Source organism: Coregonus lavaretus, assembly GCF_964263955.1.
Source record: "Coregonus lavaretus genome assembly, contig: HAP1_SCAFFOLD_829, whole genome shotgun sequence".
NCBI lineage: Eukaryota > Metazoa > Chordata > Actinopteri > Salmoniformes > Salmonidae > Coregonus > Coregonus lavaretus.
In genome coordinates this window covers 59,134-81,150 of record NW_028162652.1, presented here as the reverse complement: position 1 = coordinate 81,150, position 22,017 = coordinate 59,134, and the positions used below count along the sequence as shown (strand labels likewise).

The 22,017-nt window shown below is 44.5% G+C and overlaps 1 protein-coding gene across 1 annotated transcript in view; it reads left to right on the top strand.

Annotated features, from left to right (window-relative positions):
- Positions 1-5,111: 5,111 nt before the first annotated feature.
- LOC311119058 (leucine-rich repeat-containing G-protein coupled receptor 5-like) overlaps positions 5,112-22,017 on the top strand; it is a gene marked incomplete at its 3' end in the record, with an annotated part of 76,030 nt that continues 59,124 nt past the window's right edge. The window contains exon 1 of the mRNA XM_084193810.1: positions 5,112-5,182. The remainder of the gene's footprint in view (positions 5,183-22,017) is intronic.

The following is a 22,017-nucleotide window of genomic DNA, read 5'->3' as shown; positions in this document are numbered from 1 at the left end:
GTTTATATAGAGCTGTGCTGCTGAAGGACAGTCAGTCAGTCAGTCAGTGTTAATATAGAGCTGTGCTGCTGAAAGACAGTCAGTCAGTCAGTGTTTATATAGAGCTGTGGTGCTGAAGGACAGTCAGTCAGTCAGTCAGTGTTTATATAGAGCTGTGGTGCTGAAGGACAGTCAGTCAGTCAGTCAGTGTTTATATAGAGCTGTGGTGCTGAAGGACAGTCAGTCAGTCAGTGTTTATATAGAGCTGTGGTGCTGAAGGACAGTCAGTCAGTCAGTCAGTGTTTATATAGAGCTGTGGTGCTGAAGGACAGTCAGTCAGTCAGTGTTTATATAGAGCTGTGCTGCTGAAGGACAGTCAGTCAGTCAGTCAGTGTTTATATAGAGCTGTGCTGCTGAAGGACAGTCAGTCAGTCAGTCAGTGTTTATATAGAGCTGTGGTGCTGAAGGACAGTCAGTCAGTCAGTGTTTATATAGAGCTGTGCTGCTGAAGGACAGTCAGTCAGTCAGTGTTTATATAGAGCTGTGCTGCTGAAGGACAGTCAGTCAGTCAGTCAGTCAGTCAGTCAGTGTTTATATAGAGCTGTGCTGCTGAAGGACAGTCAGTCAGTCAGTCAGTGTTTATATAGAGCTGTGCTGCTGAAGGACAGTCAGTCAGTCAGTCAGTGTTTATATAGAGCTGTGGTGCTGAAGGACAGTCAGTCAGTCAGTCAGTGTTTATATAGAGCTGTGCTGCTGAAGGACAGACAGTCAGTCAGTCAGTGTTTATATAGAGCTGTGCTGCTGAAGGACAGTCAGTCAGTCAGTGTTTATATAGAGCTGTGCTGCTGAAGGACAGTCAGTCAGTCAGTGTTAATATAGAGCTGTGCTGCTGAAGGACAGTCAGTCAGTCAGTGTTAATATAGAGCTGTGCTGCTGAAGGACAGTCAGTCAGTCAGTCAGTGTTTATATAGAGCTGTGCTGCTGAAGGACAGTCAGTCAGTCAGTCAGTGTTTATATAGAGCTGTGCTGCTGAAGGACAGTCAGTCAGTCAGTCAGTGTTTATATAGAGCTGTGCTGCTGAAGGACAGTCAGTCAGTCAGTCAGTGTTTATATAGAGCTGTGCTGCTGAAGGACAGTCAGTCAGTCAGTGTTTATATAGAGCTGTGCTGCTGAAGGACAGTCAGTCAGTCAGTGTTTATATAGAGCTGTGCTGCTGAAGGACAGTCAGTCAGTCAGTGTTTATATAGAGCTGTGGTGCTGAAGGACAGTCAGTCAGTCAGTCAGTCAGTCAGTCAGTGTTTATATAGAGCTGTGCTGCTGAAGGACAGTCAGTCAGTCAGTGTTTATATAGAGCTGTGCTGCTGAAGGACAGTCAGTCAGTCAGTGTTTATATAGAGCTGTGCTGCTGAAGGACAGTCAGTCAGTCAGTGTTTATATAGAGCTGTGCTGCTGAAGGACAGTCAGTCAGTCAGTGTTTATATAGAGCTGTGCTGCTGAAGGACAGTCAGTCAGTCAGTCAGTGTTTATATAGAGCTGTCCTGCTGAAGGACAGTCAGTCAGTCAGTGTTTATATAGAGCTGTGCTGCTGAAGGACAGTCAGTCAGTCAGTGTTTATATAGAGCTGTCCTGCTGAAGGACAGTCAGTCAGTCAGTGTTTATATAGAGCTGTGCTGCTGAAGGACAGTCAGTCAGTCAGTGTTTATATAGAGCTGTCCTGCTGAAGGACAGTCAGTCAGTCAGTGTTTATATAGAGCTGTCCTGCTGAAGGACAGTCAGTCAGTCAGTGTTTATATAGAGCTGTGCTGCTGAAAGAACCTATATGTGCCCTCATCTAGGAAGTGGCATTATTGCAGCTCTATAACATGCAAATTGTGTTTTTTCCCCTCTTTCGCTCTCTCTCTCTCTCTCTCTCCTCTCTCTCTGTCTCTCTCTCTCTCTCTCTCTCTCTCTCTCTCTCTCTCTCTGTCTCTCTCTCTCTCTCTCTCTCGCTGTCTCTCGCTGTCTCTCGCTCTCTCTCCTGGGCCCGGCCAGGACAGACGTATTTTCAGTGATCTCACTTGAACTTCCGATGAGGACAACATGCTTTATGTTTCATGTTTAATTGGAATCCTCAATGAAATACAGGTAGATTCGATATAGGTACTATACTCACAAAATAAATTATTAAAATAAAAACTGGTTGTCTAATGAAGACATTCTAGGACAAGCTGTCTATAGAGTCCACTAAATAAAATCCTAGTCTGACAAGTTGTGACTTATTTTCCCTCCAAAGAAGTGTTCTGAAGTGACACAACCCTATGTCATGTCAGGTGAGCTAATGCCCCAAGTCACATGGCCATTGACAGGTCACGCTGCAACAAGATCTCAACGTTTTCTTCTCAATACGCATACTACCGTTCTCTCACACTCTCATGCTCCGAATGCATTCTCCGAGGACGTTCTCTTGAGGACGTTCTTGTGAGGACGAGAGTGTGGAGAACGCATAAAACATTACATTTGAGAAGCACTCCCCCTACCATTCACTGAACCTTCTTCCAGCCAGGACAATGGCAACAATAGAGACGAAACAAGATATACACAAAGCAATCGTTTTACTTCACAACTATTAGCTAGCTATATGTGAATCATAATTATACAGCTAACCAGATAGTTTAACAGGCAAAAAATGACCTAAAACTAATGCTATGCAAGGTAGATGTCAATTATTCGTGGGTAGCTAGCTAGCTAGCTAACAATTCTTCGTGGCTATCTGGCTAGTTAACAGTAGTAGCTAGCCAGTTGGCTCTATTGACTTACTATGGGCTTGCGATCTATGCACAGTGGGTATTGTAGGCAGGTGAACATGCCAAAATTAACACTGCATGTATTTATTACCGTATCAAGATAAAATTTTGTGGTCAGGCAACATATGAGATATGAATAGGCAACATTTCATTCAGAAGTCAAGAGTGTATTTTCTCTCTCTCGCTTCAGCTCAAATAATGATTGATTTCAATAAATGTTGCGTACGTTTTTACGTGATTGCGTCATATTTCTTTGCATACTTTCCGCTGGCGCTTGCATCGAAGCCTGCTTCAAAATATGTACAAACGGAGTACTCATTCGAGAAGCGCCCTCTGTGCTCCGTTTTACATACTTTGATTCGGACTCGTATTCCGACCCTCCCGTGCTCCAATTAGTGTGCTCAGAGCAAGGTAGTATCCATTTTGAGAAACACCTAACGTTACCCTTCTAAATTTGACGTATTATGGATGAAGGTCTATTTTCGATGCTTTAATTCTGCTTGGTTACAGGGATAAAACAGAAACAACTCAAAGGTTAACAGTTGTGGCATTAATTCCGAGTGGTTAAGGTTAGGGCTATGACTTGGAGAAGGCTTAAATCGAAATAATTTAAAACGACACGCTGTTACAATCAAGTATCATCAAGTCTTCTCACGGCTTGCTAGAGCATTGTGAACTGTAGTGGTGAAGTGGTCTGAGCAGCATGCTCCGGCTCTGAGCGTTAAGAGTTCGTGCCCAGTGCTGGGCAATCTTTTTTTTGTGTGAGAGCAGATGAAGGCATATATCAACGTTCTCAGGACCTTTTCAAACTCTGAAATCTAAGTCTATTTCTAGTGATCAGGCTGCAGACACACATGCACACACAGACACAAACACACACACACACACCTGTCCTCAAACTGTTACAAATAAGTTCCTCTGTCAATAAGCCACGCATAGGATAACAACACATCTCTAGTCTCAGAGTTGAACATCTCTCTCAACTGCTTCTCCTCCAAAATTGACACAAAGCTGAGACAAAAGACTATCTGTATTATCCTGGCTGACGCCACCCACGTGACCACACAAAACAGCGTTTCCTTTCCAGACACTGAAGTGGAGTATGGTATTAGCCAGACTATATCTGTACGCCTTGAGGTGCAGCTTTTAACTCTCACTCCTGCAGGATGAGATTGCCTCATAGCGTTGCATCATCCTCCGGCGTCCTGATAAAAATCTTCTTATCTCATATTACTTGGAAGAACACATTTCACTTTACAGTATCGATATAGCTGCTTCACTCAACTAACATAATAATGCACTGTTGGAGCAGTAGTACAATGCATTCATTCACTGTATTCTCCATAAACCTTCACACAGTCCAGGACCCTAATAGAACCATGCTATAAAAACTAAATGTCAATCATTGACAGTTCTTTCAGACATAATCATTTATCTAAACGTTTTCTCATACATTTCCATCAGAAAGTATTCATCCCCCACGTGTTGTTGTGTTACAGCCTGAATTCAAAATGAATTAATATATTTTCTACACACAATACCCCATAATGACAAAGTGAAAACATGTTTTTGAGATTTTTTTTGCATATTTCTTGAAAAATAAAAAACGGAAATATCACATTTACATAATACGTTTTAAATTCAGGCTGTAACACAACAAAATGTGGAGAAAAAAAAGTCAAGGGGCCGTGAATACTTTCCGAAGGCACTGTATGTCTCAGAACTTTCTCAGTAGCCTAGTCAACTTGAGATTTGTAGTGAAATGGATAAATGATTGCATGGCAGATTGACATTTTCAGAGTGGGAAGCAAGTGGATGATTAGCAGGCTATAGGACATTTGCATACTAGGAGCGATAACCGCGTGCATGCGGTATGCTACACGTCCCGTCCGGAGATCATTCGCGCGCTCAGCTCAGTTTAGCTCACTGATTTTTAATGGCATTGACTGACGTCACGAAACGCGGCACACTGGTGAGACTGTTTAAAGCTGTGAAGCATTTCAAGGATGGATCTCAGAGAATAGGAACCGAGGGTACACGCTGTCTGAACACTCCATGCGCCGGAGCCAGAAGGCTTGATACATCGACACATGCAGACAGCCGAAGACTGAGAGACTTGGGAAGGACTTACTGAAACCGCGGCGGCAAACCCTTAAAGAAGTTTTAATCAACTTTTTTCAGCACCTGTGATTTAGTTTTTCCCTCTAAAAAACGGTGGAGATGTTGCATCCCCGTAAAGTTTTAATCATCTTATTGCTGGTGGTCGCGGAATGCGGGGCGATATCGCAGATGGGAGCTCAGGTCGGTGACTGCCCGTCCCGCTGTCACTGCGAGGAGGACGGCATGCTTCAACGAGTCGACTGCTCGGATCTCGGGCTCACGGCAATTCCAGCCAACCTTAGCGTCTTTACTTCTTATCTGTAAGTCTCATTTCGGTTATTTTGTCCTTCGTGAGCTGTGAGAACGGGGCACCTGTGCACCTTGGCACCGTACGGGCTTCTAGCCTACTAACTAACCAACTAGGAAAGAGCGCTTGTTTTCGTGCGTCTCTCTCTCTCTCTCTCTCTCTCTCTGTACTACAGTAATGAAGGCTAGTCAACTTTGACAGATATGAAGCCAGCCTCATTTGGTCTCGGCTCGCAGAGAGAGTAACGTGCAAGCTGTTTTCCAAATGTTAACCTTCACGTGGTCTTGTCAGGCAAATAAACTCATGTTACTTTCGGAGCATTGTATGGATAGGATTTAGTTGCATATAGTCTACATTTTTATTTGCGTGTTTCAATTTACACCAGATGATTTTGTATACCATTTTAGATGGACAAATATTATTCAAAGAGTATGCTATAGCTGATCACTTCTTCCATGTTAATAGGTTACAGATGAATTTTAACTGAACTTATTACTCAGCAATGGCTCAGTCGGTTCAATCACGGTGCGACTCCAGAACTGTTTTATCAATTTCTACATGGGCCACATAGCCTACTGAGTAAATGCTTAAGTTAAGTTGGATAAAGTTTATGCTGAGAATTACCACGTTTTTTTTCTTGCTCTATTGCTACTATTACTACAGTAATTAAAAGCAGACTTAGGTTTTATGCAGACTTGTATTGTATTATGCATACTTTCAGGTCTTAAAATATTATAAGAAAATCTGAAATCCCAGGTGGAGTTTCTATCCCCTGTAACAGAAACGGATCTAAAAAAAAAACCCATTTAAAACTATTATTATTGTCAGCGGATTTCAGAAACACAACCCAAATGTCCGCCCCACGTTTAGGCTAGTGGCCCTGATGCTGACCCAGCTACTTAAAAATAGATTTAAAAACATACATTCCTGGTGGTGCTGGTTCTCTCTATATTCCCCTGTCATTTATGGCAATTCAACAGGACACATAGAGATTTCACAGCTCCCCAGGAATAGCAGGCTCACTGCATGGCATGGAGAGCTATACCTGGCTGCCAAGCTAGCACACCGTCCTGGCCAGACGAGGACCAGCTCTCAGTATGGACCAGCCTGCCTGGCCCTGCACCGCTGGCATCAGACAGGAACTAATATCTTGAGATGTTTCACAGACCTCAGAGGATGAAAGATGAAAGAGCTGGTCGGCAGCTCTCTCTTTCTTCCCCCCCTCACTCACTCACTCTCCTTCACCCCTTTCTTCTCCCCCCCCCCCTCTCTCTCTCTCTCTGTCTCACTTTCCCCTTTCTTTCTCTCTGTCCAGTGGAGAGGTGACAGGCTTGCTCCTGTGCTCTCTCTCTGTCTCTCTCTCTCTGTCTCTCTCTCTCTCTCACTCCCTTTGTGTCTCTCTCTGTCTCTCACTCCCTTTGTGTCTCTCTATCTGTCTCTCACTCCCTTTGTCTCTCTCTCTCTCTCTCTCTCTCTCTCTCTCTCTCTCTGTCTCTGTCTCTCTCTGTCAGTAACACCAGGAACAGTCCTGTCTGAGGTGCTGAGAGTTCTGTCATCAGATTTCTCCAGCACTTTGTCGCACTTGTGGCGGCTGGGCAGGGCAGCCAGAAGGGATCAGTTAGCTGTAGCAGAGCAGACCATTTTAAAAGTTTGAGTACGTGCATGCATGACATCTGTTGTTCACTCCTTCTATAGGGAAACGCTAAGCCTGCCATACAAGGCTAAACAAGGGTGATTTGTGGCAGTCCTTCTATAGGGAAACGTTAAGCCTGGCATACAAGGTTGATGTGGCAGTCCTTTACAACGCAAACTTTTCCATCCATCCTCTCTGCAGACTGAGCCCTATAAGCATTACACAGCTGGCAAATAACCCTCCAGTGGCGTGCACACACACACACACACACACACATTAAATATAGTAACTGAGCGTTGCTCGTAAAGCATCTGAACGTCGGCCACAAGTGTTTTAAACAGTCCCCTTTTTGTTTGGGGGAGATAATTTCAAAACAACACCTCATGGTGGGTACCTGGAAAAGTGACAAGTGGGAGGACATGGGAGATTTTTTTTTTTTGGGGGGGGGGGGGCGGTAGGAGCCGGGAGGTAACCGCTGTAAAAGTAAAAACGTTTTATTTTTTAATTTTTTTTACACATCTGAGTTTGAAGAGCAGAGGGGAAAAAGCAATGCAAGTCATAACGTATAAGGTCCATAAAGTGAAGTGCCTGGGGCAGGTGTAAGATTAAACACATAGAAAGTCTATTATAAGCATCACATTAAAGGTGTGATTGCCAAAGGGCGTCGTGGATACCGCAGATTCAGCTTAAGGTTTTGTAGTCGCGTACTTGAAGATTAAAGTGTTTCTCTCTCCCTCTCCTTCCAAATGAAGGCCCTGACCTCGATCATTGATACACTACGTCATTCTTCATGTAGGGATTTGTTTTCTTTTCCCCTGCAGTCGGCGTGTGTTTGTGTTGCAAGGCCATGCGAACTTACGGTTTAATGCTTATGCAGCTGTCAAACAGTTTACCACCGCTCTTTGAATGCAATACACGCAATGAGAACTGTCTCTCTGTCTCTCTGTCTCTGTCTCTGTCTGTGTGTGTGTAAACATTTTTCTGAGAGAGAAAGGGCTGCCAGCCGGGACATGAATTTATGTAAATTATCGAAAAGAGAGAGATGGGGTGTGGTGGAGTTGACGAAATTGCACCCTATTCTACATGGTGCTCTACGTCTAACCAGAGACACCCTATTCTACATGGTGCTCTACGTTTAACCAGAGACACGCTATTCTACATGGTGCTCTACGTCTAACCAGAGACACCCTATTCTACATGGTGCTCTACGTTTAACCAGAGACACCCTATTCTACATGGTGCTCTACGTCTAACCAGAGACACCCTATTCTACATGGTGCTCTACGTTTAACCAGAGACACCCTATTCTACATGGTGCTCTACATCTAACCAGAGACACCCTATTCTACATGGTGCTCTACGTTTAACCAGAGACACCCTATTCTACATGGTGCTCTACGTTTAACCAGAGACACCCTATTCTACACGGTGCTCTACGTCTAACCAGAGACACCCTATTCTACATGGTGCTCTACGTCTAACCAGAGACACCCTATTCTACATGGTGCTCTACGTCTAACCAGAGACACCCTATTCTACATGGTGCTCTACATTTAACCAGAGACACCCTATTCTACATGGTGCTCTACGTCTAACCAGAGACACCCTATTCTACATGGTGCTCTACGTCTAACCAGAGACACCCTATTCTACATGGTGCTCTACGTCTAACCAGAGACACCCTATTCTACATGGTGCTCTACGTCTAACCAGAGACACCCTATTCTACATGGTGCTCTACGTCTAACCAGAGACACCCTATTCTACATGGTGCTCTACGTCCAACCAGAGCTCTATGGGCCCTAGTCAGAAGTAGTGTACTATATAGGGAAAAGGGTGCAATTTGGGACGCATCCTATGTGTTGTGATGAGGGAGGTGAACTCACTAAGCTGCATCTCTAAACGACAGTTGAATCCTGCAGACGCTAATGTTGCCCTAAGACACACAGACACACACACACACACACACACACACACCGACAGACACACACACACACACACACACACCGACAGACACACACACACACACACAGACAGACACACACACACACACACACACACACAGACAGACACACACACACACACACAGACAGACACACACACACACACACACACACACCGACAGACACACACACACACACACACAGACAGACACACACACACACACACACACACACAGACAGACACACACACACACACACACAGACAGACACACACACACACCGACAGACACACACACACACACACAGACAGACACACACAGACACACACACACACACACACAGGCTAATGTTGCCCTGGGTAGATCCCTTCACTCAAAACCCGTCTGGTCTAATCGGTCCACTTGTCAAGGGAGTAATGTCTGTCTGACGTTCAGTCATCATAACGCCTGTTCTTCCATTAGTTTGATGAGCCCGCTAGGGAACACATCCAACACTAGCAAGCCCTAGGGCATCCTTCACATCATTCACATCAGGATTCACAGGGACAATACAGAGCCAGTGGAATCACTCATATCACTTTTCACATGAAGAGAGATAGATTAGACGTCCCAGACCCAAACAGATGAAGATGTTGTTGCACGGGAACAGTTAAAGCAGTGAGAAATGAGATTGATTTCTTGAACGCCACCGGTTCCCTTCTATCTCACGTAATTATTAGTAACTGTACTGTACTGTCCACATGTTAATGGTTTCACACCAAACACAGGAACTGTACTATACTGTCCACATGTTAATGGTTTCACACCAAACACAGGAACTGTACTGTCTACATGTTTATGGAATCAAACCAAACATGTGGACTAAGATCTCAATGCTGTGTCCAGACATCCTTAGCTATCCATGTCTCCACTGAACTGCACCACAATGCATACATAGGGGTGTGTCCCAAATGGCCCCCTATTCAACTATGGGCCCTGGTCAAAAGTAGTGGAATAGGGTGCCATTTGGAACGCAGGCTCAGTATTCCTTCCAGGTTCCACCATGAGATGCTCATCTAGCTGAACCGTCCAGAGACCTCTGTTGAAACTGGGAGCCTGAGCCTGTACAGATGAATTAACCTGGCTTACCCTACTAGCCCGCTACCACTACCCTCCCTCCAGTTAACCCCCACTAGCCCACTACCCTCCCTCCAGTTAACCCCCACTAGCCCACTACCCTCCCTCCAGTTAACCCCCACTAGCCCACTACCCTCCCTCCAGTTAACCCCCACTAGCCCACTACCCTCCCTCCAGTTAACCCCCACTAGCCCACTACCCTCCCTCCAGTTAACCCCCACTAGCCCACTACCCTCCCTCCAGTTAACCCCCACTAGCCCACTACCCTCCCTCCAGTTAACCCCCACACGCTGATCCTATTGAGAATATTTGCTTAATGGTTGCGGAGGGTTTTTGGCTGAACGGGGCACAAGGAGGTTTGGTTTACAGTGTTGGAACGCACGCACGCGCACACACACACACACACACACACACACACACACACACACACACACAGTGTTGGACCTCCGTCTCTCAGCAGGTTGGCTCTGAAGTTTGTTGGATTAATTAGTGCAGAGCAACACTCCTCTCCTTCCGCCGTCTTCTTGGCAACAGGACCTGGCATTACATAAAGAACCAACAGCCACAGCCACTGGGAGGGAGGGAGGGAGGGAGGGAGGGGAGGGGGAGGGAGAGAGAGAGAGGAGGAGGGGGAGGGAGGGAGAGGCGGGGGGGGTGGGAAGGGGGGGAGGGAGAGGCGGGGGGAGGGGGAGGGGGGGAGGGAGGGAGAGAGAGAGAGAGGAGGAGGGGGAGAGAGGGAGGGAGAGGCGGGGGGGGTGGGGAGGGAGAGGCGGGGGGGATGGGGAGGGAGGGAGGGAGGGAGGGAGAGGCGGGGGGGGATGGACGGAGAGGCGGGGGGGGGAGGGAGAGGCGGGGATGGGGAGAGAGGCGGGGATAGAGAGAGAGGGAAGGAGGTAGCGAGAGAGGGGGGAGATGGAGGGGACAGAGGTAGGGAGAGAGAGAGAGAAGGAGGGAACAAGAGAGGGAAGATATACAAGCAGTAGAAGATATACAAGTGGTTTGCCTCCCTCTGGCTTGAGAGCTCATTTCAATCATTTACATCAATACCTTCCTCTGTTATAGCTGGCATACTACCTCTGATCTCTCTCTCTCTCTATCCTCTCTCTACCTCCCTCTCTCTGATCTCTCTCTCTCTATATATCCTCTCTCTACCTCCCTTTCTCTGATCTCTCTCTCTCTCTCTATATATATATATCCTCTCTCTACCTACCTACCTCTCTCTCTCTCTATCCTCTCTCTACCTCCCTCTCTCTTTTCTCTCTCTCCTCCTGTGTGTAGTAGGAACTGTGATCAGCCAAGGTTTAAGAATAAATGTTTTTGTAAACTTGAAAAACCTTCCCTCTCTCTCCTTTCTCTCTTTTAAATAGCACAATAAAGCTGCTTTGACTTTCAAATCCTCAGATATGCCCAAGCTTTTTTTTTTACACCAGGATTTTCAAGGTCTTGATAATAAACTCATGGAGCTGGGAGTATAACGATGACACTGTGAGGTCTGTCTGTCTGTCTGTCTGTTGGCCTGCCTGTCTGTTGTCCTGTCTGTCTGTTGTCCTGTCTGTGTCTGTTTCCTGCCTGTCTGTCTGTTGTCCTGTCTGTCTGTTGGCCCGCCTGTCTGTTGGCCTGCCTGTCTGTTGTCCTGCCTGTCTGTTGGCCTGTCTGTTGTCCTGTCTGTGTCTGTTTCCTGCCTGTCTGTTGGTTGAATTTACACCTATCCACCTCATTTTCTAATGTTGCTATGGGCACAGCCAAACAACTGAATTGATGGATTTGACTTCCCTAAATTATTTGAAAGAGTCCATTTATAGAGTATATTCAATTGTGATAATAACATTAGCTAGACTTACTAGTAGGCTAGTTCTGTTGTGATAATAACGTTAGTTAGACTTACTAGTAGGCTAGTTCTGTTGTGATAATAACGTTAGTTAGACTTACTAGTAGGCTAGTTCTGTTGTGATAATAACGTTAGCTAGACTTACTAGTAGGCTAGTTCTGTTGTGATAATAACGTTAGCTAGACTTACTAGTAGGCTAGTTCTGTTGTGATAATAACGTTAGCTAGACTTACTAGTAGGCTAGTTCTGTTGTGATAATAACGTTAGCTAGACTTACTAGTAGGCTAGTTCTGTTGTGATAATAACGTTAGCTAGACTTACTAGTAGGCTAGTTCTGTTGTGATAATAACGTTAGCTAGACTTACTAGTAGGCTAGTTCTGTTGTGATAATAACGTTAGCTAGACTTACTAGTAGGCTAGTTCTGTTGTGATAATAACGTTAGCTAGGCTTACTAGTAGGCTAGTTCTGTTGTGATAATAACGTTAGCTAGACTTACTAGTAGGCTAGTTCTGTTGTGATAATAACGTTAGCTAGACTTACTAGTAGGCTAGTTCTGTTGTGATAATAACGTTAGCTAGGCTTACTAGTAGGCTAGTTCTGTTGTGATAATAACGTTAGCTAGACTTACTAGTAGGCTAGTTCTGTTGTGATAATAACGTTAGCCAGGCTTACTAGTAGGCTAGTTCTGTTGTGATAATAACGTTAGCTAGACTTACTAGTAGGCTAGTTCTGTTGTGATAATAACGTTAGCTAGACTTACTAGTAGGCTAGTTCTGTTGTGATAATAACGTTAGCTAGGCTTACTAGTAGGCTAGTTCTGTTGTGATAATAACATTAGCTAGGCTTACTAGTAGGCTAGTTCTGTTGTGATAATAACGTTAGCTAGACTTACTAGTAGGCTAGTTCTGTTGTGATAATAACGTTAGCTAGACTTACTAGTAGGCTAGTTCTGTTGTGATAATAACGTTAGCTAAGCTTACTAGTAGGCTAGTTCTGTTGTGATAATAACGTTAGCTAGGCTTACTAGTAGGCTAGTTCTGTTGTGATAATAACGTTAGCTAGACTTACTAGTAGGCTAGTTCTGTTGTGATAATAACGTTAGCTAGACTTACTAGTAGGCTAGTTCTGTTGTGATAATAACGTTAGCTAGACTTACTAGTAGGCTAGTTCTGTTGTGATAATAACGTTAGCTAGGCTTACTAGTAGGCTAGTTCTGTTGTGATAATAACGTTAGCTAGGCTTACTAGTAGGCTAGTTCTGTTGTGATAACGTTAGTTAGACTTACTAGTAGGCTAGTTCTGTTGTGTTAATAACTTTAGCTAAGCTTACTAGTAGGCTAGTTCTGTTGTGATAATAACGTTAGCTAGGCTTACTAGTAGGCTAGTTCTGTTGTGATAATAACGTTAGTTGTGTTGTGTCAGAGTTAAGGCCCGGGCCATCCACCAAGCCAATAACGATAACTATAAAACGTTGGTGGGCATCCACACTAGAGGGACGTTTATTATTCTACAGTCCTACACCTGTCAATCAACTGATCAACGCATCCTACTGCACACTGCCTATTAATAAGGTGGTAACACAAGACCATTTATGAGGTCTCTAACCCACAGATACTGGTTCAGACCATTCATGAGGTCTAACACACAGATACTGGTTCAGACCATTCATGAGGTCTCTAACCCACAGAGACTGGTTCAGACCATTCATGAGGTCTCTAACCCACAGATACTGGTTCAGACCATGAGGTCTCTAACCCACAGATACTGGTTCAGACCATTCATGAGGTCTCTAACCCACAGATACTGGTTCAGACCATTCACGAGGTCTCTAACCCACAGATACTGGTTCAGACCATTCATGAGGTCTCTAACCCACAGCTACTGGTTCAGACCATTCATGAGGTCTCTAACCCACAGATACTGGTTCAGACCATTCATGAGGTCTCTAACCCACAGATACTGGTTCAGACCATTCATGAGGTCTCTAACCCACAGATACTGGTTCAGACCATTCATGACGTCTCTAACCCACAGATACTGGTTCAGACCATTCATGAGGTCTCTAACCCACAGATACTGGTTCAGACCATTCATGACGTCTCTAACCCACAGATACTGGTTCAGACCATTCATGACGTCTCTAACCCACAGATACTGGTTCAGACCATTCATGAGGTCTCTAACCCACAGATACTGGTTCAGACCATTCATGAGGTCTCTAACCACAGATACTGGTTCAGACCATTCATGAGGTCTCTAACCCACAGATACTGGTTCAGACCATTCATGAGGTCTCTAACCCACAGATACTGGTTTAGACCATTCATGAGGTCTCTAACCCACAGATACTGGTTTAGACCATTCATGAGGTCTCTAACCCACAGATACTGGTTCAGACCATTCATGAGGTCTCTAACCCACAGATACTGGTTCAGACCATTCATGACGTCTCTAACCCACAGATACTGGTTCAGACCATTCATGAGGTCTCTAACCCACAGATACTGGTTCAGACCATTCATGAGGTCTCTAACCCACAGATACTGGTTCAGACAATTCATGAGGTCTCTAACCCACAGATACTGGTTCAGACCATTCATGAGGTCTCTAACCCACAGATACTGGTTCAGACCATTCATGAGGTCTCTAACCCACAGATACTGGTTCAGACCATTCATAAGGTCTCTAACCCACAGATACTGGTTCAGACCATTCATGAGGTCTAACCCACAGATACTGGTTTAGACCATTCATGAGGTCTCTAACCCACAGATACTGGTTTAGACCATTCATGAGGTCTCTAACCCACAGATACTGGTTCAGACAATTCAGTGCTTTCAGGGTGTGTTTATTGTCAGAGTGACAAATGCAAATAATACTTAAATGTATATGTAGGCTTAATGAAAAATAATAGAGCACCTCGTATTTAAATTGAGCAATTCAACAACAAACGCTGTTTAGCCTGCGCATCTTGTACAGCATGTCATTGCCTCGTTGCCCAAGTGGTTTGCAAGAGATTTCCCTTTTTCTAATGATTGTCAATTCTTATTCATCTCTGTCTGTCCTGTGTAACTTTTTGCAATGCATCAGTGCAACAATGTTATCATAACCGGCCACTTTCTCTCCTCAACTTTCCGCGACATGTTCTATGCTGTAGACCTGTTTTACATTCAGCAATTCGCAAGAGCAAGCTTGCTTCTCTCCCCTATTAGGCTTAGTATTTTTTTTTTTTTATATCATAAATAAATGTCGGATAGCTTTTGTAGCCTATAGCTTTTCCTGGGATTTCACGAGCAGATGAATGGCCTATAGCAGAGAGGCTTGCATGGCCTACAGCCTGTTGTGCACTGGAACAGCTGGAAGAGAGAGGCTAGTGATGTGTAGCCGAAGTAAGAAGCTACATATTAGCTAGATATTAGGCCATTCATTAGCGAAATAGTATGGCTCTAGACTAAATATTTACCTGTCAAAGTGCAAGAAAAATAAATTAACAGATGATGAAATGGCAGATCTGTAGTGCGTTCCTCCAGGCTGCGCTCTGTGGTCCCCGGGCACGCAAAGCTCCACTATTGATTAGGCATAGACTGACGTTTATAGACAACATTATTCTACACACAGTGCAATGAGGGAATGTATTATTGTTGTCAAGTGAATACGCAATTATTGTCCGCAGGCTGTAAACTGCAGTGATGCAGGCTAATTTGAATAACCGCACTCAGGTCCTGTTTTGTTTCAAGCCGAAATAACTGGCCTACAGCCTAGGCCTGATTTATGCAATTATTTTTGATCAGTTTGGATCTATTCTGGACAGTTTAGAAGGTCCAGAAAGGTACGTTAGCAAGACACTGATATGTTGTCAGGATGTAGCCTATTGGTGTTAAGATATGCATACTATAGGAAGATATGGGCTTCTCCTTTCAAACTCCCCGCCCGTTCTTAACGCTGTAGCCTATTTTAGATTCAGCAAGCAAGAGCAAGGGGCATTTCTCCACCAATAGGCTATTAGTAGGATAAAGAAAATCAGTCGAAAATAAGTGTCCAACAAGCTTTTGTAGTCTGGCTTTTCCTGGGACTTCACAAGATTTAAAGAGGAATAGCCGTAATTGCGCAACAGAACAACGAAGACAGACAGGTTTGAGATGTAGCCTATAGCCTAAGTCAGAAGCGTATGCATATTAGCCCATAATTCATAAGCTCAATGTTAGGCTTCGTACTGCAGTAAATGTATCCAGTCAATTTACACAGAAAAAAAGTTGATCAGATAACGATATCATAGGTAGCCTATAGCCTAAGTTAGAAGCGTATGCATATTAGCCCATAATTCATAAGCTCACTGTTAGGCTTCGTACTGCAGTAAATGTATCCAGTCAATTTACACAGAAAAAAAGTTGATCAGATAACGATATCATAGGGAGCCTAGCCCTACCTATGCACTCCCTCCCAGTCCCCGGGTACGCAGCTCGAAAAGCTAGCCTGTTTCGGGGTTTTTTAGGGACAAGAAATGTATCTTACCTATGCTACAACAACACAATGTGATGAAGAATGTTATTATTGTTTTCAAGTGAGTACACAACTCTAGTCTAGGCTGTAAAACTGCAGTGAATAGCTTTTGTCATTTGAATAGCCGCTCAAAAGCCTGGTGTTTTGAATTCCATATTAATTTAGAAATGATTGCAACTAGCCTGGCTGATTGGGCAACCATTTGGATCAGTTATGAGTTTTTTTTCTCTGCAGTTTAGCCTACAAGGTCCAGGCACATTACCAGGCCAGTAGTATGGTGTATTTATTCATGATGTATCAGCTAACAGAAACATGCTAATGCAGGGATTTCTAGTGGCGCACATATGATGATATGATAATGACTGTATGTGACAGAGTTCCTTTCAGTGTGGTATTATGTCCATGTTCTGATCTCTCTCCTCTTATATCCACCATGTCTCCTTGACTGCTGAGGAATGTTTTGACAAGTACCTCTACCACCTGTTGATTAATGGCTGAAGGAATGGTGTGTGTGTGTGATATACAGAACAGAACAGCAGCAAGCAGCATGCCTTGGGTTGCGTGACCTGTAAAATTTCCCATAGGGCTATTCTGCCTGTCACAGGAAGTGTAGGGCTCGGTGTGATCGTGGTCCAGATATAATCAGACTGAGTGGGTCACAGCAGTGTGTGTGTGTGTGTGTGTGTGTGTGTGTGTGTGTGTGTGTGTGTGTGTGTGTGTGTGTGTGTGTGTGTGTGTGTGTGTGTGTGTGTGTGTGTGTGTGTGTGTGTGTGTGTGGTGTGAGAGAGAGACCGACTGAGACCGACACCATGACCACCACAGCTATTCAATATCTGTTATAGTTAATTTCCTCACAAGACGGTGTCAGACAGTTAGTTGAATGTGGTTTGTACCACTCTCTCACAAGATGGTGTCAGACAGTTAGTTGAATGTGGTTTGTACCTCTATCTCACAAGATGGTGTCAGACAGTTAGTTGAATGTGGTTTGTACCTCTCTCACACAAGATGGTGTCAGACAGTTAGTTGAATGTGGTTGGTACCTCTCTCACAAGATGGTGTCAGACGGTTAGTTGAATGTGGTTTGTACCTCTCTCACAAGATGGTGTCAGACAGTTAGTTGAATGTGGTTTGTACCTCTCTCACACAAGATGGTGTCAGACAGTTAGCTGAATGTGGTTTGTACCTCTCTCACACAAGATGGTGTCAGACAGTTAGTTGAATGTGGTTTGTACCTCTCTCACAAGATGGTGTCAGACAGTTAGTTGAATGTGGTTGGTACCTCTCTCACAAGATGGTGTCAGACAGTTAGTTGAATGTGGTTGGTACCTCTCTCACAAGATGGTGTCAGACAGTTAGTTGAATGTGGTTTGTACCTCTCTCACAAGATGGTGTCAGACAGTAAGTTGAATGTGGTTTGTACCTCTCTCACAAGATGGTGTCAGACAGTTAGCTGAATGTGGTGTGTACCTCTCTCTCTCTCGTTCCCTGTCACCTATTGGTAGCCATAACCCAATGTGAAACCAACCAGTCAAACTGTGCTAACATCAGGATAGCTTTATTGTCCCCCACGTAGGTCTCATCTCTCTGCCCGTCCATCTTTACACTGTTTGAGCGAAGGATAATGATAATGACGCTGTTTTAAAGAGAGACCGTTAGTGAGATATATCTTCATCTAGATGTGTCAGAGACAGCTAGCGATGCCAGAGACAGCTAGCGATGCCAGAGACAGAGACAGCTAGCAATGCGAGAGACAGAGACAGAGACAGCTAGCGATGCGAGAGACAGAGACAGCTAGCGATGCGAGAGACAAGAGACAGCTAGCGATGCCAGAGACAAGAGACAGCTAGCGATGCCAGAGACAGCTAGCGATGCCAGAGACAGCTAGCGATGTCAGAGACAGAGACAGCTAGCGATGTCAGAGACAGAGACAGCTAGCGATGCCAGAGACAGAGACAGCTAGCGATGCGAGAGACAGAGACAGCTAGCGATGCCAGAGACAAGAGACAGCTAGCGATGACAGAGACAGCTAGCGATGTCAGAGGGTTTTAGCTAGCTCCTTGTCTTTAGTACAATTCCAGGGCTGAGGAGCTAGCGCTGTGCGTCCCAAATGGCACCCTATTCCCTACTGTACGTAGTGCACTACCTTTGACCAAGACCCATAGGGGACTGGTAAAAACTAGTGCACTATAAAGGGAATAGGGTGCCATTTGGGATGCAGACTCTGTCTATTTTTGTATTGTCATGGCTGGAACTACTTCTTTGGGACGAGGCCGTGGGAAATACCAACACGTTTGCCACAGGCCTTGTTCCCTCCCTGTAAGAGAGACAGAGAGGGTTGAAATGAATTAAAAAGTGTGGTGATGGTTCTTTCAGAGTCGCCTTGAATCAGCCCGTCGCCTGCCTAATTCACTTTGATGTGGAACATAAACTAATTTTACTACGGCCAAGGCTACTGTAATTAGCACCCACAGCCTTTCGTGTTGGTCGAAAGGGAGAGAGAAAGAGAGTGGGAGGAGAGAGAGAGAGGGGGCGAGAGAGAGAGAGAGAGAGGGAGAAAGAGAGAGACAGAGAGAATTGTGAAAAGAGAGATGTTTCAGCGCCTTACTGTCCAATGCCCAAATTAAGTGATTCTTCAGGCGCCAGATTCGTAGAAAGGCTTGGTTTATCTGTTCTCTCCTTAATGTGTTATGAAAATAAAAAATAATGAATTGTGACAACAGGGCCCCAGTTCACACCAGGTGGTGCAGTGTTCTCCCTGTTTACATTAGAGACACAATGCACAGTGTTTGGATAAGCATAAATTACTGAGGTGCTATGCCAGGCCGTGTGTGTGGTTTCCAGTGCCACGAGGATTCACAGGCATGAATGAGTCCCCGCTGGTATCTGTCAAATCAAGATGGCACCGTGATTCCCATTCAATGTGGGTTTTTTTTTTTTGTGTACATTATATATTTTTTCTTTTAGGGGGTAGATCAGCTTTAATATTGCAGATAGATTGTAACTTCCATCAATGTAATTGTCTGCATCACTTCCAATCCCCCATATGTTTTTTTTCTTCTCATATATATATATATATATATATATATATATATATATATATATATATCCTTAAAAAATATATATTTCCCTTTATTACTTTCCAACCCCACCACCCCTTCCCTAATTGGAGTAAACTAGTGAACAACAATACTTAGGCCTCTACTTCCAGCTTATACATACTATATACATTTTATGGACACAGTCAATTTTACAATAATTCTATTTTGTTAGTTTTTACTCCTGAACTTCCTCAACCTCTCAGATCATTTTCATGATGTCCATCCGGTTTGCTTCTATATGCCATGTCTTTCTAACTGTGCTCTTTCACAAAAGCTCTCAACCTATAACCTATATACCTGTTATGGACACAGTATGCTTACATTATTAGTTATCTTGTTATGTTTATTGTGTTCGCTCACACAATACTTTTTTGTTCTGATGTTAGAATAATGATTGTTAATTTGTCCAAGATTGAGCGGTAGCATACTGATTGAAACGTACAGAACAGAGACAGTTGATGGCTTGGTTTGTTAGAGCCATTAGTGGGTCACTTCTCTATTTTACTGTATGCAAGTTGTACAAAACATAACAAGGCCAGTGTCAGGGTAAATTAAATAAAGAGAATCATTGTAGGCCTGGTACATCCTGACTGACATGCCACACTATAGACAGATTTCCCTGAAGTCCTGTTTAGCAGACCAGAGGACACACAGGCATCAGAGAGAGTATAAAGAAGTCTCCTTTCAGATAGACTTACTCAGACCAACCTCTCTCTCTCTCTCTCTCTCTCTCTCTCTCTCTCTCACTCTCTCTCTCTCTCTCTCTCTCTCTCTCTCTCTCTCTCTCTCTCTCTCTCTCTCTCTCTCTCTCTCTCCCCCTCTCTACCTCTCTCTCTCTCTCTCTCTCTCTCTCTCTCTCTCTCTCTCTCTCTCTCTCTCTCTCTCTTTCTTTCTTTCTTTCTTTCTTTCTTTCTTTCTTTCTTTCTCTCTTTCTCTCTCGCTCTCTCTCTCTCTCCCCTAACCCAGGGAGTGAGGCAGGCAGCTTGTCAACAGCATGTTCTAAGACCACACATGGTTTATTTAGACCCAGGCTGTATTAGACAGGGAGTTGTGGTAACCGTAAGCCAGGGTTTTTACGGCTAAAAACACAAACCGATACACCTACAAAAGGGCCTTGGGAATGCGAGTGGGAGTCCAGCTGGCTCTGTGGACTGGAAGAGGCCTCTGCCCACCAGTACCACCACACCTAGTGGCTTTTCCTTCCTCTCTGCCTCCATTGGCTGTCATCGCCTGTGGTTATTAGCCCTGAATGCGCTCATTTAGAGACGCTGGCAAACACCGAAACCTGGGGCTGATTTTTTGTAAACGTTGCTTGGTTGGATGGTTCCCCCCTCTCCTCAGTCTTCTTCCCCTGAATCAGACAGCGGCGGGCGGTCTTCATTCGGGGAAGAAGGGTTGCCTGTTTGTTGTTCTAATGCGTACCGTAATTCCACTGAGGCGTTGCTCAGATAATGAATAATCAACCGTCAGGAGGTCTGGCGAAAGCTAATTTGCAGAATTAGCCTGTGGGTTTTTGCCAGCTATCCCTCCCCTCCTCCTCTCTCAGAACATTCCTTCTGACTGAATGAGAACCAGTTCCTGGACGAGCACCAAATGAGCCGTTCTTCTTCTCTGCTCTTTGAAAGACCAAATCAGTGCTGAGCTACTTCTCTTCTTCTAAACCTGGTCTGAGGGAGTTTCTCATGACTTCATATCTCAGAAGAAGAAGAAGTCCCTCTTTCCTACTCTCTCTCTCTCTCTCTGTCCTCTCTATCTCTCTCTCTCTCTCTCTCTCTCTCTCTCTCTCTCTGTCCTCTCTCTCTCTCTCTCTCTCTCACTCTCTGTCCTCTCTCTCTCTCTCTGTGTCCTCTCTCTCTGTCCTCTCTCTCTCTCTGTCCTCTCTGTCCTCTCTCTCTCTCCTCTCTCTCTCTCTCTGTCCCTCCCCATCTCTCTCTCTCTTTTTTAATCCATTCCGCTCTTCCTGAATGCTTCCATGGTCCTGTGCAATGCTTATAAAGAGAAAGCTTTTTCTCCCCTGAGAGGTTAGTGGGGCTAACAGAAGATGTGAGGCATTTGAGTGTGAAGAGGGAACAGATGTTGAAGGATAGAGAGAGAGAAGAATAGAGAGAGGTAAAACAGACAGAGGAGAGGAAGAAAGATCAACAGCAGGTTCTCTGCCCTATCTTTTTGATCTGCGGGTGGACTAGCTCATCAAATGTCCTCAATTCAATCCAGATTAGAAGGTGCTTTCAAATGTTCTGACCCACCCCAGACGGACGTAGTGTACAAGTGTACTCTGTGATTGTGTGTGTGTGTGTGTCTGTGCATCTGTGTGTGTCTTTGTGTGTGTGTGTGCACATGTGTGTGCGCCTCCATATATAATATAAAATGAGTCCATCTCATTATTTTTGTCTCATTTCATCAGTTTACTGTGGGTTGTACTGTGGCTCATACTAGATTATTTCCCTCAGTAAAACTAATTGTAAAACAGAATCCTGTGAAGCTGGAAGAGACCGTCGTTCTAAAGCAAACTGTTAAAACAGATCATTGGATTCTAGAATCTTGTTGTTGGATGAGTTGCTCATTTCATTTCATCATGGCTCCCTGCTCAAACCGCTCTCATGACATCAATAGCACGCCTGATTGAATACCCCGGCCAGACCAACAGTGTACCGATGCCATTTTTATAATGAAGCTGACTTTATAATACACTCATTTGCCAGTAGGTACACCCACCTAGTGCCGGGTCGGA